Source organism: Ictalurus punctatus, unplaced genomic scaffold (genome assembly GCF_001660625.3).
Source record: "Ictalurus punctatus breed USDA103 unplaced genomic scaffold, Coco_2.0 Super-Scaffold_100068, whole genome shotgun sequence".
Classification (NCBI taxonomy): domain Eukaryota; kingdom Metazoa; phylum Chordata; class Actinopteri; order Siluriformes; family Ictaluridae; genus Ictalurus; species Ictalurus punctatus.
Window position 1 is genome coordinate 1,024,866 of NW_026521091.1, and position 23,962 is coordinate 1,048,827.

At 38.9% G+C, this 23,962-nt stretch overlaps 1 protein-coding gene, 1 long non-coding RNA gene and 1 pseudogene across 9 annotated transcripts in view; 1 reads left to right on the top strand and 2 right to left on the bottom strand.

Annotated features, from left to right (window-relative positions):
- The first annotated feature begins 7,561 nt into the window (after nt 1-7,561).
- LOC128630821 (myotubularin-related protein 1-like) lies at nt 7,562-14,298 on the top strand (annotated as a pseudogene).
- Nucleotides 14,299-17,762: 3,464 nt separating this feature from the next.
- Nucleotides 17,763-23,670, bottom strand: LOC128630866 (uncharacterized). Of its 4 annotated transcripts, XR_008395086.1 has the most exons (4): nt 23,431-23,570; nt 20,048-20,147; nt 19,680-19,964; nt 17,763-18,994 (listed from the first exon to the last, which is right to left on the bottom strand). It is a non-coding gene; the product is annotated as an uncharacterized LOC128630866 (long non-coding RNA). The 4 variants fall into 4 exon arrangements; XR_008395084.1 differs by lacking the exons at nt 17,763-18,994; nt 23,431-23,570 and adding an exon at nt 23,577-23,670 and having other exon boundaries at nt 19,011-19,964; XR_008395087.1 differs by lacking the exons at nt 17,763-18,994; nt 23,431-23,570 and adding an exon at nt 20,747-21,181 and having other exon boundaries at nt 19,011-19,964.
- Nucleotides 23,671-23,915: 245 nt separating this feature from the next.
- The window catches only part of LOC108261518 (NLR family CARD domain-containing protein 3-like), a 15,605-nt gene continuing 15,558 nt past the window's right edge, over nt 23,916-23,962 (bottom strand). For all 5 annotated transcript variants that reach the window (XM_053679113.1, XM_053679109.1, XM_053679112.1 and 2 more), the window contains exon 10: nt 23,916-23,962. This exon is cut by the window's right edge and continues 916 nt beyond it. The gene's annotated coding sequence lies outside the window, so the exon portion shown is untranslated.

A 23,962-nucleotide genomic window follows, 5' to 3' on the forward strand; every position in this document is an offset into this window, starting at 1 on the left:
GGCATCGAGAAAGCATTCTAAAAAATACTTGCTGTTACCCGGATACATTTGACGAGCCAGTATGCTGATCTGTAATTTATCTCTAGGGTTTTTAAAAAGAACCATGTAGTTGGTGTTCAGGTTGATTGTTCTGCTAGTCTTGCCTTGAAAAAACAAGTTTTGAACGAGGTAGATGACGCTCAGATTTCTGTGGTGGGTGTATTTTGTAAAAGCCTTTTCTACTTCATCATTTTTACTGAGGGATTCCATCAAGTGATCGATTACCAACAAGTTTTTTTTATTTGGAGGAAATAGTTCATCATCACACAAAGAATCAGGGATTCCTTGAAGAAAATTTATTTTTATTCTGGTCAATAATTCATCGTACAGAGGCTGCCAACACGTATAACACCAGACAATGTTTTCCGGAACAACCGACATTGCCTCTTTACAGTTTTCCAACAACATTTTGATAAAATAAGATTTTCCACTATTACTCGGTCCACATACGATACATGAAAAGGGAAGTTGCATCCTAGCGTCAAAAGCAGTCACGTTCATATTTTCCTTTACAAAACACATCAACAGAAACTATATACACATATATACAAGAATAGTCTTAATAGCCGTAAGGGAGAGTTGTAAAATCAGATAATAAAACACGCTTATCGTACACAACCCTGAACCTTTTCAACTGTGATTTGTTTCTCAAATGAAACCCCTTTTTATCTCTCATGATTTGGTTATGCATGGTTACGAGATGACCTGAATGATCCGGATTTTTCACTCGCTCGTCCACCAGTTCTGTTAGTGATTTCAAATTGACAGTTTCAGAATTGATACAATTTAAAGTAATGCCTTTAGCTTTCATGGTTGTTTTTCCTTTCATGGTTTTGTAACCGTAGGTTTTAGGACCTGCGCTTACAAATTCCACGATTTGATCGCCATCATCTAGTTCGCTGGTAAGACCACCCAAGTAATCGCTTAAGGGTGGCATCCAGTCACCTTCCTTACTTTTAAAAATGACGCTATCTGTGTCTGTGTACAAACAACGCTGATCCAATCGATCCATCAAATTGTACAGCTCAAGCCTAGCGTACGCTGTAGTGAAAATGGCGATGAATACATTAGCGTTTAGCGGTTTAATCAATCTCTCGTCTGCGTAACGCCACTGTACCATCGCCACCTCCTCATTCAAAAAAGAGAACTGACTCACATTATAAATATTGGAGAACATGAACTGTAAAAACTCGGCAGGATCTCGAATTAAGATCGTGTTTGATCTGTCTGGTCTTTGACACATCTTACCCCACAACGAATTTAGTGCGAGTTTAGCCACGGATCTTTTGGCAGGATTAAAAATGATAAATTTCGGATCCAACGTAATCCCTTGGTTCTCCTTATATTTGCGAATGTACTCACGTTTAGATGATTCATCAACGACCCAGGACGGATAACCTGAACTTTCCTGTTTGGTCTTGAGGAACATTTTAATATATCTCGTAAAAAGCTTATCAGACCTTTTAGGAAAGTGCCACACTTCAAACACTTTTAGAATTTTGTAACCTTTTTCGACGGCTTTCTCAATTTCGATAGATGCCCATGTTCCGATAAGAGCTCTCTCCTGAGCCGTATGATCGCAATGTTTTAACTGATGTTCAGCACACGTTCTACATAGAGGAAAGAGGAGTTTGCTTTTTACACGAAATGGTAGAACAGGTGCCCACAGACCCCTAGGTGGTAATACCTTTGCTCTAATGATACCAAAGTAATATTTCAGAGGTTGAAAGTCACGATAAATGATGATAGGGTGATCGATCGGGTATGTCTTTGTCTTATTTACGAATGGGTAAAGCGAGGTAAAGTCGAAATAATCGATTCTCTCACCAGGTTGAGCTACATAATGCAAGTTTAACGCGTTTGTTCGACCGCCGTAAAGAGCATCTCGAGGGTTTAAACGCTTTAAAGTCTTTTAGAAAATTTTGCACGAGATTGTCGTTTTTCTTCATTTCATTCCACTCGTGTTCCCACATCAGAGTGACAGAGTGACAAATTGAGAGTGTCTTGCAAATTCTTAATTCTCTCCATCGATTTTTGACGGATATCTCCGAAGGTTGCGTTTGATTTGGTAAGAGGATGCGGGGTCATTGAGGGAAAACACTTTTCACAGCCGTGATAAAAACACCCAAGAAACTCAAAAACCTTACGGTTTTCCCCTTCCTCACAGTAACCATCTACGTAATAGGTACCGAACCTGACTTCACCTTTGTTCAACGCGTGGCGAATGGGTAGGTTTTGCGTTTTTGAAACATATTCGAAGCATTGTATGGAAGGTGTTGAGAAAGATTTCTGAGTGGTGATGTAATTATCAAGAGGCGGAATAGCTAAAGTGTCTTTACGCAGGAAGTTGGTTCTAAAGATTTTCATGCACACAGATGCGATCGTTATGCATTTAAAGGGATCGACCTTTGTATCCAGAATTTCTTGTCTGAAAGCTATACAACCCTTTCTCAAAATTTCTACATTGTTCACACAGTATTCCGCCATCTCTTTCTTGAAATCAAAGACTTTGTCAGAAACCGTTCTGTACCACTTAAAGAATTCTTCTCTATCCTTAGGCATCATGCCATCTACACCGTAAAACTTAGGGTCAGGATACGGCCCTACGTAATCCTGATGTTCTACGGTGTTCCAGAAATGGGGAAAATAGCCTTTCTTGCTTTCCGAAAAACCCATGGCTTTTGGGATGCTACTCAATTTCATGGGTAAGAACGATAGACTATCAATGTAGGACTGATGAAACGCGGTATCGATGAAACACAAAATTTTACCGCCTTGTGCTATGATTTCAGGTGTGATTCCTTCTTTCACTAAATGGTTTAACAAAAGGTATGAATCGAACCCTCTAGCGTTATGGGCTATAAACTTGTATCCGTGGTATGCATTACACCGAAACTTTTTAAAGAAGGCACTGACGCAATCATCCCCTTCAGCCACCCACTCCTCACCCTTAAAATCAATACAGCATATGAAATTAGCTACATGTGTTCCTGTTTCCTCCCTAGTCTCGAAATCGTAAAACACATAATCCGTATTTTCGCTTTCTTTCCTGGCCCTCTGTATAAAACATCTATGCTCGATATCCTCATCGAGTTTTTGGCCACAGAGTATGCATTTCGAATGGGCACATACGTGATTCTCTCGATTAGAAGGGTTATCCCTTATCACACGTTTACATTTACCGCAGTAGAATCCCGTTTCACACATAGAATATTCGCCTTTGTGCGATTGAATCTTTGCTTTATGCCTCTCGAAACAGTATTGGGAGCTACACAGTCTCTGACACTCTGGACATTTAGTAACATTCTTAGGGTGTTTGTAACAATCGGGGTCGTGACAAACGTTGCAGCTATAAGCGCATTTATGTTTCCATAAAACGTCAAACCCCGAATGGCAGAAATTTTCTAGCGATTTGTTCGGTTTCAAAATCATTTTTTTCATGATTCAAAAGTTGGCTAACACACAAGGCGAAGCACATGTTGTCTCTGTTGTGAAAAATGTATAGATGCTGCATTTTCTTCTGCAGGGTTTCTGTTTTGAATATATGTCCTATTTTCCTTCTATTTCCACCACCCCGAAGTGGTCGGACGATTTGGACGACTATTTCAAGGGTATTATCGGTAAAAATTTCACGTTTACTCTGAATTGCATTTTCGAGCATGGTCAGAAAAGAACCTAAATCGATGACACCATTGTCTAATTGAACGTGTGATGAAACATTGATCGTATCACCTCTAATTTCAACGGTGACTACATCCTTGGCAGAAATTAAATTGTTAGCGATTTCAATCGCGCTGTTTAAAATCTCTAAAACATAATTATAAAAATCTGCAAAGCTGTCAACGTTCGCGATAGAAGAAAAATTCACTCTTCTCCTAATCTCAGTGTTGTTGAATCTTTCCCGATTAATTATTCTAATATTAGGTTCTAATCCATCACCTTCTTGCTCTACTTGGATATCAGGCGAGTTTTCCAATTGAGAATCTCGGGTATCGGGCGAATGTGTGTTTTCCATTTGAGAATCTTGGGTATTAGGTGAGTGTATGTTTTCCATTGGGCGGTTGCGTTCATTATCGTTTTCCGAATTTTGTGCAATATTGCCAGGGTTTTCAATTAAGTTAACAAGACCGTCATTTATCCTCATAAGACTTTGATTAAGTTCGTGTATCATATCATGAGAAGATAACGGACTAGGTTCCTGAGCGTTTTCTGGAGTCGAGACGATATTCTGAACGGGAGATAATGACATATTTTCATTGATTTGATTCACCACGTCTATTAAACATGGATTTATCTGCAAAGATTGTCTTTGTTCGATTAGGCTATTTTGTAGCTCTAACAGACATTGATTTAATTTGAAAAATATGTCGTGCGACGTGACCGGCGTACTTGATACAGTTTGACTGGAATTTCGTCTGGGGTTTTCATTTTGAGTATTGTTCTGTTCTGACGATCTTAAATTTTCATTCAACTGATTGACTGCAGCGATTAGATCAGGGTTTATTTGTACTGAATGATCGTGTTCATTTAGGTTATTATGTAACTCTAACAGACATTGATTTAATTCAGAAAATATGTCATTCGGCGTCACCGTTGTGTTTTATATGACGTAATTTGGACTCTGATTAGGTCTCTCACTAATCACTTGGTGTGACGGTATTAAACTTTCGTTCAGCCTGTTGATCGCTTTGATCGGTTCAGGGGTGTGTGCGAATCATTTGAAAAACTCTGGTTTCCGTCATAAAAGAAACCATGCGATAATGGAGAATTTTCGGTTCTCTTTTTTTTAATCTCCATATCCGAACTGCATTTCAGTCGTTTCTGCACCATATCTATCATACAATTTCCTAATCAACTTTATGCTCACTGAGAGACATCTATTCACATTTTCAAGCGTGCTGTACAGTAAAGGGATAAAATCTGTACCTCGACCAGATTCAAGTGTATAATCAATCTGTCCAAAGTTTTCCAATAAATCAGTCTTTGCTTCGAAGAATTCACGCCACACTGCGCAGATCTGTTGTAGTTCGATATCTTGTTGAATGTCGGTTTCCGAGATGATTTCCTCTTGGTCTTCTATTGCATCACTCGTATCTATAAGTCACAGAACATGTGAAAGAGCTTTTATTTATTTATTTATTGTGCTGTGTAAATAGAAGGTAAATATACTACAACTCACCTGAAATATCTCTGTCGTAATCACTGTTAGACACGTTTCCCTCAAATTCTGAATATGATACAAACAATGTTATATTCACGTATGAAAGACTTTTACAGCATGAAACATTCATAATTTTATGTTATGACTTACGTGTGGAACTCAGATTCAAAAGGTCATGAGTGGTTGTTTCGGGAATCTCATCATCAGAAATAATCACCAAGCTGTCTATTAAACAGTAAAACATACTTTTAATAACTTAACATTCTCATTTTAGATCACTACATAGATCTAAGAGACAAATTTTAATTACCTATACACTAGAATCAGATGAGCTTAACTCGGTCTTGCACTGTAATATAAATGTAATGAATATTTACATTTTAGATAAAGTATCGTACCAGATTACATAATGACCAGATAAGTATGATGATTTTTGTACTCAGAATGATTAGTTCTAAGTTTATATCAATATCATTGCCTACTGGATAATTACATAAACATTGTATTTCAATTTATATTTAACTATTAATTGATTAAAATACAAATTTTTCCCTGCCGAGAAATCCATGGTGTCTGGAAGTAGTGAAGGATAGACTCTGGAAATTCTGTTGAACTTTGCCGATGTTCAAACTTTCGAAGTAGTGAAGAACTGACTCTGGAAATTCGGTCGAACCTTTTCCGATGTTAAAACTTTCGAAGTGCTCGACTTTATAAACAGGTTCGTATGCATTCGAGTGTGTGTGTGTGTGGGGTGTGTTTGTGCTCGGGAATGCATCAGAACGGGGGTTTTACGTTGTTGACCTTTTGACCTAGGCCTGACTCAGAGTACTTCATATTCTACGTGAAAGGAAAAGATCGTGTGTTCCCGGGACCGAGAACTTGAAAAGCAAAACGTTCCTTTTTCTGCATCGAAAAAAAACCCCGGCTGTACATCCGTTTGACATTACCCAATATTGAATCTTTTCATGTTCTAACATTTTTTCTATTCTTTCCAAAAAAGGGTGAGCTTTTTTCGGCGCGTTAGGACAAACATCAGCCATGTTGTAAGATCGCACACGTTGTTCTAAGTACAGAGCATTATAAAACCTAGAGGGATGCTCGACTTTTATAAGCAGGTTCGTATGCATGCGTTTGTCTGTACATGCACGTGTGTGTTTGTGTGTGTGTGTGTGTGTGTGTGTGTGTGTGTGATATTTTTGTTTGGATGTGGGATACACATGGCCGTACCATGTATGGTAACGTTTCTGTCATGAATGGATGTGAACCAGATTTAACATAACTATATATATTTTTATGACCTACCTCAGAGAGTTTCATATTCTATGTGAAAAGAAAGAACATGTGTGTGCAACGTGTGTGGGTGGAAAACACATGGCCGCACCATGTATGGTAACGAATGGATGTGAACCAGATTTAACATAACTATATATATTTTTATGACCTACCACAGAGTGTTAGAAGGACCATGTGTACAACGTGTGTGGGGTGTAAAACACATGGCCGTACCAGTTATGAGAACATATGTGTCTGGAATGCATGGGAACCAGATTTAACATAACTATACATATTTTTATGACCTACCACAGAGTGTTAGAAGGACCATGTGTGCAACGTGTGTGGGGCGGAAAACACATGGCCGTACCAGGTATGGTCACGAATGGATGTGAACCAGATTTAACATAACTATTAATATTTTTATGATCATGACCTTTGATCTAGATATAGAGAGTTAGAATGTGTATCTTTTTGAGCTTTGACCTATACCTGTCAAAACTACGGTTACAATATATACCAATTATTTCTCTCTCACACAATCTGGGAATATTTTTATATATTACAGGTCTAAAAGTTCTAAGTGATTTACACAATGGGCAGTCTGGCAGATGTCTAAAATATTTACAATGCCAAGTTCTTGACGGCTCCACCATTTTTAAATCACTCACAGCAGATATTGATAAAGTAATTATTATAATACAAACAGTCCCACTGGACTCACACCCCACAGTCTGTACAAGATTCAGACATTCAATGAAAAAGCAGAAATATCTCACAAAGTCCTGTTTTACTCATCTCAATCTGAAGATCACACACACACAGTGTTTATTATTTTTTGTCTTTTTTTTCTTTCTTTCTTTCTGTTTTCACACCGAAGCAGGTCTGCCTGCGCAGATAAGAACACACACACACACACACACACACACACACACACACACACACGCACTGAGGCCTTTACTCACACTTGTCTCCAAAACTAATTTTCAGAGCTCATCAAACACACATGTCTCCTTATGTATGGAGTTCATATACACACTTTATTCTAGTAATAGCAGAGTGATATCTTCCTAATGTAAGGCTCCCGGAATGTTGTCCTTCACCCAGGTGGACCTGGTCCTGGAAGGTCTGTCAGGTGCCCCATTTGAGCTCTTAGATTGGATCTACTGTCTCAAGCCGGAGGGCTGATTTATCACCCTTGGCCAGAACTGTGGAAACTGTGGGTCTGGCCCCTGACGGGCCCCAGCTCATAGATTCTATTCTCATGACTGTAGAGACCATGTTAAATGCTAGAGCACCATCCACAAGGAAATTGTATGCACTCAAGTGGCACCTTATTGTCTCGTAGGCTAGACTGATAAAAAAAATGCTTTGTTTTGACAACAGAAACCCTTATAGAATTTGGTAATGGTTTTAATGGGAATTGCATCGGTTTTAATGGAATCTGTAATGGTCCCTTAGGACCTCTAATGGTATGTTATGTCTAGGGGTACCATTAAGGACCAATAGAACACCTTTGAAATTTGGTAAAGGTTTTTAAGGTTTGTAATGGTATTTGTAGTGGAATCCATTAGAATTTCTGTGATGGTTTTCAGCAGAGATGTGTCACTATTTCCGCTGATTAAAACACCTACAGCTGAGGAACTTCGGTGCTCGTCATTAGGCTAGACCAATAAAAATGCTTTGTTTTAACTAATATGGGAAGATTAAAAAAAGAGGGCTATATGTGGGAAAAGAAATGACAGGCGAGGTTACACGGGTTAGTAGCTATCTAGCTAGTGGCTTCAAGCAGTCGTCTATTTGCACGTACAGAATGACAAATAATTAACTGCACTGGAAGCTTTCGTAAAAATTAAAAATAACACTCCAGACTGTATACGGTACCATAACGAAGATCAACTGTATGTTGATACGTGAAATTCTGGAGGGAACGTCGGACGGCGTGGCGCGGTGACATAATGACGTGCCGTTAATCCATTTATGTTCTATAACATGTAAAACGGGTACACGAGAGGAGTATTCTAAAAGCGACTCATGTAAACACCTTAATCACATTATTATCTTACTCAGAGTAATATAATTAATAGTCAATAATTAGATTACTGCTGTCCATGTAAACGTAGTGCATGTGTACTGAAGTGCTAACAGTGAAATCTGACTACCAAAACCCCACTATGCAATGAGCCTTCATTAAAAGCACTCACAAAATAAAAACACTACTCACCATCTACACGTGAACTCCCATCCTCACAGAATGGTGAGTTTATTCGAGCATCACATTCTCTTCTCTCCTCTCTTTTCCCCTCCAGGTTAAAGATGGTGGCTATGAGAGCGAAATTTTCCTTCCCAATGTGGAACTGAATTTCCTGGAGATTCCCAACATCCATGTGCTGCGGGAATCTCTGCACAAGCTGAAGGAGGTGGTCTACCCCACCATAGAAGAACTTCACTGGTACTCTGACACAGATGCCACGCACTGGCTGGAGTATGTCAGGGTAAACACACACACACACAAAATATATATATATATATATATATATATATATATATATATATATATATATATATATATATATATATATATATATATATATATACACACACACACACACATACACGAACCTCATAAGAAATTAGCCTTATAGAATCTGTTTTGCTTCTGTATGGGGTAATACAGTGTAAAATACAGATCATTCACCAAAATTTAATATAAAAATCAGTTACAAAACACATAAAAGTCACAACATGCACTCACCGTGCACTTAAATAGGAACACCTGCTCATTTATACAGTTATCAGCTAATCATGTGGCAGCAGCACAATGCATAAAATCATGCAAATACAGGTCAAGAGTTTCAGTTAAAGTTCACATCAAACATCAGAATGGGGAAGAAATGTGATCTCAGTGACTTTAATCATAGCATAGTTGTTGGAGCCAGATGGGCTGGTTCAAGTATTTCAGAAACTGCTGGGAATTTCATACAGTAGTCTCTAGAATTTTACACAGAATGGTGTCAGAAAAAACCCATAAAAACACTGAGTGAGAGACAGTTCTGTGGGTGGAAACATCTTGTTGATAAGAGAGATCAGAGGAAAGTGACCAGATAGGTCAGAGCTGCCAGGAAGGATATACTGTAGTAACTCATATCATCACTCTTTATAACCGTGGTTAGCAGAAAAGCATCTCAGCATGCACAACACATCAAACCAAACCACAGAGATCACATTTCCCCCCATTCTGATGTTTGATGTGAGCACTGTATGCATTGTGCTGCTGCCATGTGATTGGCTGATTGGATAACTGCATAACTAAGCATTGATATACTTATTACTCAGTCATTGTTTGAACAGGTATGCATGTAGAGAGCAGCAATGTCTAGCCTTATTTAAACAGCATGTCCTCTCCTAATCGAAGACATTTCACAAAACAGGAAACAGAAGAACATAAGAACACAGAGCATCTGTTTTGTTTTGTAGTTAGATATTATGCCCTGAACATACATTGTGAATAATTATTACATTTTAATTGTTAAGTACTTATTTAATTCATTAATATCTACATGTTGTTCTAGACAACTATTTGTGATACCTTGTTTGTGAACCCTTGTGTGTTGTGTTTTACTCACAGTGAAGTGATGGTTGTTTGACCTGTGTGTGTGTGTGTGTGTGTGTGTGTAGCTGTTATTAGCAGGTGCAGTGCGTATAGCAGTTAATGGTATAGCAGATAAGGTTGAATGTAGTAAGAGCTCGATGGTGGTGCACTGCAGTGACGGCTGGGACCGTACGGCTCAGCTCACCTCTCTGGCCAAGCTGATGCTGGACTCGCACTACCGCACACTCAGGGACTTCCAGGTACTGATCGAGAAGGAGTGGATCAGCTTCGGACACAAGCTGGTCTCGGTGAGTATGAGCAGTGAGGGTGTGGTTGTGTGTGGGCGTGTGAACGCATGTATATTTAACCCCATCTTTCTCTCTCTGTTTCTCAGCGTGTCTGCCTTGGAGATGAGAATCACGCCAACTCGGAACGATCCCCTCTCTTTGTGCAGTTCATCGACTGTGTGTGGCAGATGATGAGACAGGTCAGCTACTGATGCTTTACACCACAACACTGTTGAATTCTCCAATCTGATTGGTCAGAAGGCGTTGGAGACATTTCTGGAACAGCAAGATTCTGATTCCAGCTGCAAGGGAAATTACAGCTTTATAGTGATGTGCTCGTTCTCGTTTCTATAGCAACAGCTCATTCACAGGGTCTAGTATGGCGTATGCAATACATAGTCTAAGCGTAATCGTAAACATATTATAAACATGTCACTTAAAGAAAAAGACGTATGATCATTGTGATCTAGTTAAGATTTATAAGTTATCTATTTATGCAAGTTTTATGGAAGTATTCTCCAGTGTCACGGCAGAGAGGACATTGCACTTTCCAGTTTCTCAGTAACATTGCAAGTCTTATTAATTTCAAGAGTTAGGGGGAAAAAAAGAGAGGTTTGTGAGGAAACTATTGTTTTATTTTAAAGTAAGAGATCATAATGAGAACAAACTCTCTTTTCCAGGACATTCCACGGGGCTCCAGATGGTGACTAAAATGGTCGCTATGCGACCAACTTTTTAATTTTGCGACCATGTTTTTTCTGCCAGTCGCCAGTGGCCACCGTTACCCTCAAACAAAATTAAAAAACGAATTAAATAGAAATGACCATACATCATCTTGTGTTAGGCTACTGAACTCACATCCCCTCTTGCGCATGCGTGTACCTGCCCCAGCGCCTGCACTCCTGTATGGTTTCCATAGATGAACAGAAACAGGTTTAATGTCACGTTTATCAGGTTAAAAAGTTGGAAGTGAACTTTATTAAAGGTGTTTAATTTAGTTTGATGTGGTTTAGTTCGTTGGAATTTGACTGTATCTGTTATATGTAGGCTAGCTAACTGCATAGTTAACTAACTTTAGCCAGCTGAGAAGAAAAATATCAGAGTTTTCCTCATTCCCTGCCTGTCCAAACCCTGCCTCCTCTACATCAGATGCCAACGATGTTGAGACCAACTCGACCAGTGAAAGTTCTCAAGTGACATTTGAGTCATGCCAGCCCGTTTCAATCGGTGTGCAATCTTTTACAGATGATGACAGCCAAGCGCAGCGAGTTGAGTCTTCTCTCGTCTCTGCAGCTCTCATCCCGACAAGACAGTTTAAATCAGCTTGGCTACAAGAGTTCGCCTGGTTACGTTATGACAAAGGGAAAATGTACTGCACCTTTTGTGCTAAAGCAGGACAAGATATTGCTGGTAAAACAGAGTTCATTACCAGTTCGAGTCATTTTAAAAAAGAAACCGTGAAGAAGCATGGAGACAATAAAAAACATAAGAACGCCAGGGATTGTGTCGTTGCTAGGTCTGCCCCTCGTGCCACCCCAATCGTGAAAGCAGTGCAACGTGCTAGTGATAACGTAACTGAAAAAGAGATGAGGGAATTGAAAATAAAATTCAATGCAGCCTACATGACTCTGAGCCTGAATAAGCAGGAAACAACTAATTGTACATAGTAGAATAAGAAAGTGAAAAAAATAATCAAATGATTGGACATTTAAGTATTTACGGTAATATGATTCAATATGATGTACTGAACATTACACATATTGTGTATGTAAAGAATACATGGTGTAAACTATGGGAGGCAGAGTAAACAAAGGCAGACAGTACAGAGGGGAAAGAAAAGGCAGTGTGAGGTAGCCATTTAACAATATCATCATATGTCATATGACAACACTATATTTTGGCTCCTGAAAATTTGATTTGGCGCCAAAATATTTTGGGTTTAGGAGCCAACGGCTCCTAGATTATTTTTTTTTGCCTGGAGCCCTGTTACAAATTGTTCTTTGGCTATGCCCCATGTTTGTGCAATGCCTCAGACCGGTTTTTCCTCTTTTCGCAGCTTCAAAATGGCTTGCTTTTCTCCCATAGACAGCTCTCTGGTCCTCATGTCAGTTTATTCTTTTTAACAACAAATGCTGTCTCCACAGGTGAAACCCAGGGCTCAAACCAAGAGAAGACATTCAGAGCTATTCATTCTTTAAAGTCCATTTAACAAGGTACACCGGGGCAGCGAGAAAAACCCATCAGTCACTCGTTCCAGTATTTTTGAACAGTTAATGAATAGGGTGGCTTCAAAAAAAGCTGCCATGTTTTAATCGGTTTAACACATCTAGATGTAAATATGAGGAAATGAAAGCTGAAATTCTGATCTATGGTCTCATATTCGTCTTTTATCTCAAACCCAAATGTCACTGTATAGCAAAAGCAGTAGAATTGGCCTTGATGTTCCAATACTTTTATAAGAAATAAATATAATTTCCGTACTGAACAAAAGACTGATTATCTGTTCAGGCACTATTGTGCAGATCCACATTTAAGCATCTTACTATACACTGTTAAACCCAGTGTTTGTGTTCTTTTTTCAGTTTCCTTCTGCTTCTGAGTTCAAAGAGCTTTTTCTCATCCCCATCCTGGATCGCCCCTACAGCTGCCTGTTTGGTACATTCCTCTACAGCAGTGAGCAGGAGAGAATGGAAAAGGTACGCTCCACATTTCTCCACTAATGGGCGGAGGCTTTCCAGCCTGTCTGATTTTTCTGAATGGAAATGAATTTGTCTAAGTGTCTTATGACCTCTCTCTCTCTCTCCTCTTTTGTTTTTAGGAAGTACAGGGTAAAATGGTCACTGCGGTCCTACATTAAGTCAGCCGGAGGACTTCACTAACCCGTTCTATGTGGACTGTAAAAACCAGGTGCTGTATCCACTGGCCAGTCTCACACATCTGGAGCTCTGGGTGGGTTATTATGTGCGCTGGAACCCACGCATGAGACCTCAGGTGCTTATACTGCAAACCACACTCTATGAAATTATGGGGAAATGCTCAAAAATAGTGCTTCCAATATATACCAAAATACCCAGTTACTTGTATAACTGAACAGTGTCACTTCAGACACATGATGAATGTCCCTTTTTATTTCTAGATGTTTCTGGGTTTTAACACCAAGTTTGCTTTAAAAACACAAAACCATTTCTATCAGCACAAAGCTAAAAAAACACAAAAGCTGGAGTAATGGGTCGGTAAGCATAAAAAGTGCCGTACACAGTGGAACTGGACACACGAGGATCTCTGACACTGTTGACTCTTCAGTGGTTCCATTTTCAGTTCTAGTTTGTAGGTACAGGTTTCAGTCTTCAACAACATTGTAGTTTTCTTTTTAAAATGCACTCCTTGGTTGTGCTCACTGCATTACAAACTCAAATCCAACATTGTGAGATTATTTTTTTTTAAATGTGTTGAAATGGAGTTTTCTTGTGATTCCTCTATATTCCTGTATATTTCATGATTGGCTGGTTAGAAAACTACATGAACGTACAGGTGTTCCTAATAAAGTGGACGGTGAGTGAACATGACGTGGCTGAAACGATTTCCAAAACACTTCAGGAGCAGCTAGCGATAAAGATTAAGGTTACACCGGCTTGATGACTGATCTTTTAATAATGATACATAAATAAATAGAAAGCGAATGTAATGATTTAGAAAATCGGTGTCCCAGAACGAAACTGATGTTTGTGTGCTTTGTTGATTATGTAGATGCCGCTCCATCAGAATCTGAGAGAGTTATTGTTTTTGCGTGAAGAACGTGGAGGAGCTCCAGAGAGACACCACGTCATCCTGCTCCATCTCCTCATCCTCAGAGCATACTTCTCCCTCCTCACGTAGTGGTACACCACTTCACACTGCTGTCTAAATACACACGCGCACACACACACACACACACACACACACACACACACACACACACACACACACACACACACACTTAAGAGCACACACTGTCTTTACTCAATGAATACACTCTCAGGCACAAGTATGGATTGGATGAGTATGAAGCGGGCACACACACACACACACACACACACACACACACACACACACATTCCTGTTTGCAATTTTTTTTAACTATAGAGAAGTAACCTAGTGTCACATTTTATAAATCCTTAATAATTAAAAATGGATCTTGGAATGATAGTCAGCATGTCTGCAGCATGAACTCATAGTATTTACGATCTAGTATTTGACCTGTAAATATGTAAAAAAGAGAAGTATTCATATATTTGTCCTTACACGTCATGTTCATCTTTCCCTGTGGCCTCATCTGCTCCTCTGTGCCAACTCCCTTTCATCTTTTAACATTTCAATACAGTTTTTAGCTACTTGAAGGTTTTTGTTTGTTTTTTCCTCCCAAAGTGAATCATCCATCTATTTTTGTATTTTATTAGTTACTTTCCATTTTATGTCCGCTCTGTCATCACACTGAAGCGTGATAGTTATGTCAGTATTATTCATTTCTCACAGACCTGCCTTTCACCTTGCTAATATATGGAAGCACTGAATAAACAGTCAATTTGTCATGTTTCTGTATGAAGGTGTTAAAATGTTGAGTTGTACGGCCTTTCCTGCCTCGTGGACTTTTCACCGGTATCGTTTGAATAAATCAAGCTGGTAATGAAAAGTGTCGTTACTGATAGGGAAGCAAAACAGAGACAAAGATCTGAATGTGAAAATCCATTGAATTTGGAAATGAAATTTTGACAGCATTGAATTAATAGAATCCGTGTATCATAGCATTCGTTCTTTTATTCAATATTCAATTGTCCACTTATCCGAAAGTGGAAAAATGGCTTGTTATTTTATTATTCATTTACAGATCCAAAACGAAACAGAGAAAAAAAACAAGTCGTTTTCCGTTCTTTCAATCTCACGCTCAAGTTAAAAATAAGCGATTAGAAAACGGGTCAAATGTCCAGGTTTCATTTGAACATTTTATTCATTTTTTTCGATTGACTATGACCCGGAAGTTACTGGTTTCTTCACGTGTTGTGCTGGATAAAGGTGTTTTTATTTTGGTTTATTTGTTTAGTTTTTTGCTGAAGAGCATGGGGAGATTCGTACTGTTTAAGGGAGCCAAATGTGTAACCCTCAAAGAAGACTGCAAAAATATCAACTGCAGTTAAACCAGTCAATAATCCTTTATAATCCTATAAACGTTTTCTGTATTTACGCTTTTACATTTTAGAAAATGGGCAAAATCAAGTTTAAAGAGAGGCTGTAATAAAAATACAGTTTTTGGAGTATCAGGGTCGGCGCAGTGGCTTTGTAGTTAGCTTCTTTGCTTCACACCCCCAGGTTGTACTCTGGTTTCCTCCCCTAGTCCAAAGACATGCGTTGTAAATTGTCCGTAGTGTGTGAACAGGTGTATGATGGGCTTACACCTCGTCCACGGTGCCCCCGCCTTGTGCCCCGAGTCCCCTGAGATAGACTCCAGGGTGACCCTGTGTAAGATCGATGGAATATCTGATTTAATGAACACTGAAAAACTTTTAATTTCTTTTTTTGAAAGCATGTAACATCAGCACGACATACGGGGTTCACCGAAACGGGACTATTGAAGACTCGAATAACCGTCTCTTTTCCCAGTCTGTGTAGCCTCACATTGCTGTTATTGGGTGACACGGGTGGAATCCAATGAGGTTTTCTACTGTTCTCAAGGTTTGGCATGCTGTGCATCCTGAGATGCTTTTCTGCTCACCATGTATGTAAAGAGAGGTGATTTGACATTACCATGGCCGTCCTATTAACTGGACCCAGTCTGGCCATTCTCCTTTCATCAACAAGGTGTTTCCACCCCAAGAACTGCAACTTACTGGATGTTTTTCACACAAGTATGTGTGTGTGTGTGGAAATCCTAGAAGAGCCGCAGTTTCTGGAATACTCAAACCAGACCATTTAGAATCTACAACCATGCCACGGATAAAATCACTGGATTACATTCTGGTGTTTGATGTGAATATTGACTGAAGCTCTTCATCTGATCCTGCTTGATGTTGTACATTGTGGTGTTGCTATATGATTGGCTGATTGGATAATTGTATGAATGAGCACATGTACAAGTGATCAGTGAGCACATCCATCTACCATAGAGGTATTTTGGGGCAATACTTGACAATGTACCTGACTTTGTTAGATTTGTGGCCAAGTTGAAGAAGCTTTTGACATCCCAATGGAAAATAATAAATAAAACAATCCAGGACAAATTCACTTTCAGTCTTTTTTTTATTGTTTTTTTTCCCCCCTTCATGTTAATCTCTTTCTACAGAACCCGTCCAAGCTTCATACGTCAATGCAGTAAGTAAGATAAACTGTCTACAGCTGAAGAATCTAAGCATGCATCTGTTTTCACCCTTATAGAAAAAGTTTTGCAGTTCCTATCCAAAAGACACCAAGAGCCCAGATGTCCTTAGAAACTAAATGTAACCTCCAACTCGTGGCCTTTTCAGTAACTCGATTCCCAGACGTCGCCACACTGATCACAGTGCACCCTTCAAATCCACCGTGCAGCGGAAATGGACCAGTCGATTTAAACACACGAAGGAACGAGATCACGTCGTCATTGCCTCGTCTCTGGTGTTCTACATTTTTGACGAAAGTAACACCAGACATGCTGCGTTAAAGTGGTCAAGAAAATGACACCAGAGTAAAAAAAATCCCATTGGGTTAGATTATAAACATCGACTGAAACTCTCGAAAGGACGTGACAATGGACAGAGTGCTCTACATAGAGTTTAAATCTATTACTTCATCCCCCGTGAAATCCTCTTATACAGAGACTAAGCGTCCATGTAGTAGGATTCAGTCATTATCTACATCATTTAATTCGCTTGAGTGACACCTGTTTGTAATAGTTTCACATAAAATCACAAATATTATTGCTTAAAAATGCAACTCTCACAAATTTTTTTAAATAAAAGATGTATTTTTTAAATGTATAAAATAAAACTTGTCCTATGTGGTGGTGTAGTGGCTAGCACAGGGACGGATTTAGTGATTTGGGGGATCCTAGACAAAATATAGGGATGGGGCCCTCATTTCAGTGTTTTAACATCAATATTTAAAATTTCAGCTTGTTATTTAGCATTAACAGCAATAATCAGGCGTGTACGGGGCCTAAAAGTGGCCCTGGACTTTCTGGCCCAGAGCAGACCACCACACCCAGTCCACAACACACCATTCATGAAGTAAGTATTCTGATGGCATATTAGAAAAAACATAATTAATTAGCAAAAAGTAAAAATAAAACGTTCTTAACTATACGTTTATGAAGCATTTTGGGGGCCCTTGCTAGCTCAGGGCCCAAGGCAATTGAATTTTTTGAATGCCTTTTTACTGTCACTATACACATGTACAATTAAATTAAGAGCCACTCCTTTTTATTCCGTGCAAACGTACATTCAATAAACAAGAAGAATAAACAGATAAATAAACATAAATAAACAAGATAAATGAACAAGATATTGCGGCGGATGGGGGAGGTACTATGAAATGCACAGTTTTGAAACACTATATACATATGCTGTGAACTCAGTACATGTATTTGTTTATAATGGTAATAGCTTTCGGGAAGAAACTATTCTTAAATCTACTAGTCCTTGTTTTGATGCACCTGTAACGTCTCCCTGAGGGCAACAGATTGAACAGATCAAAGCCAGGGTGAGAACTGTCCTTAATGATAGTTTTTCCTCTGCTGAGGCAACAGGAAGTGTAAATATCCATCAGGGAGGGGAGAGGGCAGCCAATTGCTGCCCCTAGGTTATCATGTTTGCCTTGCACCTCCAGGGTTGGAGGTTCGATTCCTGCCTCTGCCCTGCATCGTAGTTCTCATCGTGCTTCAGGGGGTTTCATCCGGTACTCTGGTTTCCTCCCGCAGTCCAAGGACATGCGTTGTAGGCCGATTGGCATCTCTAAAAAATGTGTGCAATTGTGCCCTGCAATGGGTTGGCACCCTGTCCTGGGTGTCCCCCCACCTTGTGCCCTGAGTCCCCTGTGAGTCTTGACTCTGTGTAGGAAAAATGGATGGATGAATGTGTCCTACTCTTAAAAAAAAAAAAAATTAAAAAAAAAAACCCAGTGCAGCCTGGCTAGGGTTTTAATGTCATTTAAAAATCCACTTAAAAATGATATTATATAGAACACAGATACATTCATGGCTCATTTGTTCACATTTGATCCGCACTGAATCATTTGTCAAGTACTGAATAGAACCCATATTCTGTTCATTAAAATTTACTCCAAGTACGTGCATACCATGTGTGTGAAGAGAAAATCAGTACCATCATGCCCTTCTTTAGAGATTTTATATTGATTAGTTTCACTTGTCCATTTGCTCTTACTATGTTAATATTTACGAGGGGCATCTACACTCAAATTGTGTTTTTGCTTTGTGCAGGATAATAAAATACATCAAAAAGGCACTCGGGATAAACATTGTGTACATGGACTTTTTAATAATGCTCTAAAATGATTAGCAAAAGGAGACTTCATAATCTTGCTTACAAATCAGAATATATAACTTCAAATAATAATAAACACAGGAAGACATTTCTGTAACCCATCATTCACAACAGCCTTTAAATCTGTTTGCTGGTCCATCTATAATGGAAAAAATATTATACATGCATACAAAAATAAATTTCCAGCCCAGCTACACATTTGAGGTTTCATGCTAACTGGAATTCTACCTGCTTTTTATAGTTAAAGGTGTGGGTCACATTTCTTCTGTCATATTCTGTAGAGAGCATAAAAAAGCAAACCCTTCTTCTTTTTCCCCCTGGTTTCACAGACAAGGCCTAAGCCTAGTCCCAGACTAAAATGTATGTTTGAGCTGTTTTAACTGAAAGCTACTTGCACGGACGGATCTTAAAACACGTCAGTGCCATTGTTTTATCTCAGGATGTGCACCAGAAATATATTTTTCTAAGACACGTTTATAAAAGCTACTGAAATGTCCTAATTGATCGAAGGCCTAATCCTGGCTTAATGTAAACCCTGTCTGTGAAACCGGGCCTTTATCTTCTAGTGAAGGAGAAGAACATTCATTGAGCCTGTAATAAACTTTTAAACAATCTTTAAATAGTAAAAAATTAAGGACACTAATGTAGTAACCGCTGAAAGCATCACGGTGAATATAGTCACAAATAAGGTCAAATATTTCACAAGACCTTGAGCAGGGATAGTTGTGACTTTCACAATATAACATCCTCTACACAACACCAGCAACGATGAACTAAACCTGTTCTGAGACCAGGAGCTATGCTGAAAGAAGTGAGAGCAGCACCTTGCACAGGAAGAACCTCTCCTCCCACTCGTCAACCCCATCATACTTACACTTCTTGCAGCATAACTGGACTCACCTCTGTGTAGCACAAGTCAAACCACTGAACAGAAAAAGGTTGGTGGGTGGACTACAAGACACAGTCACACTTTATTTATAATAATAGAGTGTTTATTCAGAGTCGTACCATCACCTCTTGGGAGAGGGTGAAGATGGCTACCTGTGTTGGAGTGTGATGGAGAACAAGATCACTGCAGCACAAGCACCATGGCCAGAAACCCTTTTGACCTAAAAAAGAAAAACATGTTTGGTAAATCATGAGGCTGTCTAACAGAAATTAAATCAATGGCAGCTGATGAAGGACAACATACCCCAGCCCACTTAGCTTCCACATGACAGCCAGGAAGTCTTTCTTGGTGGCCTCCAACACAGCCAAGCACTGCATGTGGAAAACAGCACCTCAGTAAGAATCTGAAAATAAAAGGAGATCGTCACCTGGGACTCAAAGAGGCCGGAAATAGTGCTTATGTAGAAGGTTTAAAAGCAACTCTACATCCAGGTCATAAACACACACTCAGCAGGAATATAGATTTATAATCTGCGGCTTTAAACAACAATGATCGGGGGAAGGTGCACTTCCTAAACATGACCACACGATGGCAGTCAAGATCCGTCCAGAACACCACACAGCGCTGCCTAAAACACAATTTATATTTATTTTATTCATCACCCTTTCTTCTTCTTCTTCTTCTTCTTATTATAGGAAATGATTTCTAAAAACTCTGTCACACCTTCATGCTACCTCTGTACATGATGTCAGTGGTGCACTGCTCCTCTCTCTCCATAGATACTTACAGGGACCCTCGACTTTAAGTCTTTTTATTGCAAAAGCAGCTGCTACAATAATAATTATGTGCAGATTAAAAAAAAAAAAAAGTATTAGGCTAAGCAAATGTTCTGAGTTGTTTTCTAGCAGGACCCAAGTCTGTACTCTAAATTATGTGTCCAGAACACAGGCTCTGAACTCTTATCTAACACATTTGGTGTTTTATCTGCTCTAAAGCACCCACCTCAGCTCGTGCAGGCCGCTTAATTAGCTGATGACTTGAATCAGGTGAGTTTGGTGCAGGTTCTAATTGAACATCCTCAGGAGTGTAAAGAAGCCTCTCTCTAATATCTTTCTTACCGGTTCAACTCCAACTTCATCACCACTCCAAGAAAGCACTGCATGTTAGTAGTGTTCAGGGTCAGTATCTAAACTGACAGTCTATTCACACACACTAGCACTAATACACTTCACATCCAGTATTTCCTTCTCTAATGTAGTGGGTTCATAATAAAACTGCCATATTTAATCATGAGCACCAAAAGTCATGTTTATTCTCATCACTGCTCCTGTGTAGCTTAATATGTTCCGTAGGAGGCCTCGACTATTTCACTCGAGAATAAACACAAATAGGGAAGAAGATTACAGAGATAAATGTAATGTATACATTATTACATTAAAACAACGATTATCAAGGGAGGAGAGAAAGTGAGTTCTACACCTCTGACCTGTACATGACGTCATCAAAGATCTTATGGATCACTGCTCCAATTTAACTGTGTGTGTGTGTGTGTTAGGGATGCACCGATGCCGATACCAGTACTCAGGTGTCGGCCCGCTACTGTGTTCATGCACTCGTGCTTGTAAAACTACCCCGATACAACCGCACCGACACCACTTTATGACAACGTGACATAGCCTAACCTCTCGTCACTTGAGCAGGCAGTCGGAAGAGGAGCAATGTCAGAAAATCGTCACACGCACGTAATGCGACACCGCTAGCTTTAGCCTCAGAGTCACCGACACTGACTTTCTTCAGTTTACTTTCTGTCAGCGTTATCTTTTATTCCCAACATGACCTCAGTCCCCATCAGACGGAGGAGAAATCATCACGTGACTGAGGAAGAAAGTGTGTGTCCTCTAAGTCAGGGATTAAACACCGCCAAGAAGGTGTATAAACTTTATAAAGCGGAGTTTGTGGAGCACGGAAGCATGACAGTGATGCGGTCGCAAGCTGCTCAAAAGGTTTAGTTTAATTTAAGTTTGTCATTATATGCTGTATCTGCGCGCTTGTAGTGTAAATTCTGTCGGAAGTGAAGTGTTAGTAACGAGGACACGTTGCTGGTCACGCGCGGTGTAGACGCGCTGATACAGAGTGTAGCGCGAGTAAGATCTGTAATGTCTAATTCAAACATTATGATCAAAAGTAAAATCATGTCTAAAGACACCGAGGAACAGAAACCACAAGGTGCAGTGAAAGTGAGATTTTATTATTCATTTAGGACTGGAGTTTAATTCTGTGCTTTTTGTGCATCCATATAAAATAATGCTATCTATCTAACTATTTATAAATGTTTATATACATTATATATATATTTATCTTATTTAGTTAGTTTACATTTATATTATATAAGTACTTATGCATTATTTTTTTATGGATTCAAAAAAAGCACCGAATTAAACTACAGTCCTATATATATATATATATATATATATATATATATATATATATATATATATATATATATATATATAATATAATATAATATAATATAATATATATGTATGTATGTATGTATGTATATGTGTGTGTGTGTGTGTGTTGGGTTCTTTTCTGTTTTGGACAAACATCTGTGTAAAGTTTTAGTCTGAATTTATATTTGTAACACTCAGTTTGTGGATTTTATTTTAAATAAACAAAAAAAGGCACTGAAAGTTTGCCCCGCCCCATCAGATTAATCGAAAAAATAATCGACCAATTAATTGATTGTGAAAATAATCGTTAGTTGCAGCTCTAATAATAAGCTGTATCATGAAATAGATTTTTTTTTAATTAAAAAAAAAAACACCTTAATTATTTTCAAAATAGAGTTGTCTTTGAGAAGAAGAATGGAGTGTAATATAGTGTGAATCATAAAAATTCTATTTCATTTCCATTTGTTTACAGAAAGACTTCAGCAATAAAAGCAGCATTTTGCTGTAGTTGTTAAGGGGCCGTTTACACCACAACGTTTTCAAATAAAAACCGAAAACTTCTGATGCGGTTTGGCTGTTCGTTTCCATGACGACGGCGTTTTGGGGCCTGAAAACTTTGGAAAACGGGTTTCAAAGGGCAAGTTTTTGAAAACGATGCCGTTATAATCTCCGGTAAATCATGTAAATTATTATCCAGAAAAACCACAGCTCCTCCGTTTACTTGTATTGGTTTACAGCGCGGTCTTTCCCTCATCAATATGGCGGAGATGTTGACGTGAATGCTTACGTGCGCATGCGCGTAGTATTTCTTTACAAAGTAACCTCGATAGCTACACACCCACTTTGTCCTTTTTGTGTTTATTTCTTGAGAAATAGAAGAGAGAAGCTCGTATGTGCAGTGAATGTCCAATATAAACCCAACTTTACCTCAGTTTATACATTAAAAACGTTACAGAAATAAAGTTATTTTAGCTGCTAAATGACTTAGCAAATAAAATAAAACAACAGTGAGTGTAAAAGTGGCTATCAGCAGGGAGCAAACAATGGATTTCAGGATAAAGTAAGGTTATACTTAAACAGTGCCACTAAAACAGAATAACAAATCTCTCCTCATGAGTTAAATAGTGCACTACATAGGGTGTAGACCATCATTATTTCATCCCTAATGTAGTGCACTTAAACCGGAAATGACATCAATTTGGGATTCGGCCACACAGCTTCCGTTTAACTTACCTCGGGTTTAAAAACAGAACGGAGTTTTAATTCCTCAAACACAGACAAAACAACCAGCTTTTACTTTTAAACTGGATCAAATCTAACTGTAAAACTGTCAGAAATAATTTAATCTGGAGATGATTAGATCGGTGTAATAACTCAACTGCTCAGGAGATACCCGCTGCAGCTTTTTCTTCTTCTGTGATTTCTACTGGTCGGAGACGCAGCTGTTAGGCGCGTTAATTCAATTCAATTCAATTTTATTTGTATAGAGCTTTTTACAATAGACATTGTCTCAAAGCAGCTTTACAGAAATATCAACACGGTATACAGATATTAAAGGTGTGAATTTATCCCAACTGAGCAAGCCACTGAGTGGCGACGGTGGCAAGGAAAAACTCCCTAAGATGTTTTAAGAGGAAGAAACCTTGAGACCGCCACCGCGTGGACTGGAGGATATAGTTCCAGGTTGGAGGAAGTCTATCCTAACAAACTTACACCAATAATTTCCACTCATGGTTTTATTAGATCCTATTTATTATTCCAGTGG